General features: G+C 64.1%; 1 protein-coding gene across 1 annotated transcript in view; it reads right to left on the bottom strand.

The window, feature by feature from the left end:
• LOC109371102 (TANK-binding kinase 1-binding protein 1) overlaps positions 1-976 on the bottom strand; it is a 2,033-nt gene extending 1,057 nt beyond the window's left edge. The window contains exon 1 of the mRNA XM_019623360.2: positions 719-976. The gene's annotated coding sequence lies outside the window, so the exon portion shown is untranslated. The remainder of the gene's footprint in view (positions 1-718) is intronic.
• Positions 977-1,140: the final 164 nt, after the last annotated feature.

Raw genomic sequence — 1,140 nt, forward strand, 5'->3', positions numbered from 1 at the left:
GACTTTCCCAAAGCCCCCCAAGGAGCTGAGTGCCAGAAATAGAGGCCGGTGCCGCCGACTCCCACCTCGCGACGCACGCGAGCTGCTTCCCACCCTCCCACACACCCGGAGCAGCGCTGCCCTATATACCAGCACGGGGATGGAGGACGTGTGCCCGCAGCTCGCCCCGTCCCGGCCTCATCCGGGAGCTGCGGCCACACAAATAATTCATGGCAGCAGGCAGGAACGGGAAGCGAGCGCTGCAGGGTGCGGCGGGGACAGCCTGAGGCCAAACCCGGCCACTCAACCCCTCCCAGAGCTGGGGGAGGGGGGACACTGACTGCTCCACACCGCAGCTCCTGGGGTCGTGGGCTGCCTTGGGGTGGGGGGTGGGGATCGTGCAGCCTCTGATGGGATGAGGGGCACGAAATGCAGACAAACCCCCGGCACTGCAGTCCCGCATCACCATCAGGGCTTTAAATCACCCCCCAGATAGTGATGGAGGGACAGGGCTCCCCCCCCGCCCCCCAACTCAGGCATCATCATTTCCCCGTGGGGAAACTGAGGCATGCACAAAAACGTGCAAAATTCCCTGGGGGCTCCCTCAAAGCGAGACCCCGGGAGGGCTGGATGGGTACATGCCAAGCTTCCCATTGGGGTGCTGAGCCCCCTGCCTGGCCCTCCTGTGACTCAGTTTCCCCCAGACCCCCCAGCAGGACCCCCCCGAACCACCACTTGCCTTGCAGTGGGCCCCGTGAGCGGGGCGAGGTGATGCAGGCTGGGCAGGGCTGCGGCACAGTGCCAGGGCTCAGGTGAGGGTGGGGGGCAGTGGGGGCTCAGCAGGAGGCAGCACAGCAGGCATTGGGTTCTGGGGACCACAGAGGGAGTTTGTGGGGTTCCACGCTGCTGTTGCTGCCTCCTAATTCCCAGTGGTCAGCCCTTCCTGGAAAGAGATGGAAAATGGGGCTGTGGGGGGGGGATGGGACCACGGAGGAATGGGGATGGGGGAATGGCAGAATGGGGATGGGAATGGGGATGGAAATGGGGGAATGTGGGAATGGGGGTGGGGATGGGAATGAGGGAATAGGGATGGGGATGGGAATGGGGGAATGGGGATTGGAATAAGGATGGGGGAACGGGGATGGGAATGGAGATGGGAAG

This window comes from Meleagris gallopavo, chromosome 29, assembly GCF_000146605.3.
Source record: "Meleagris gallopavo isolate NT-WF06-2002-E0010 breed Aviagen turkey brand Nicholas breeding stock chromosome 29, Turkey_5.1, whole genome shotgun sequence".
NCBI classification, from domain to species: Eukaryota; Metazoa; Chordata; class Aves; order Galliformes; family Phasianidae; genus Meleagris; species Meleagris gallopavo.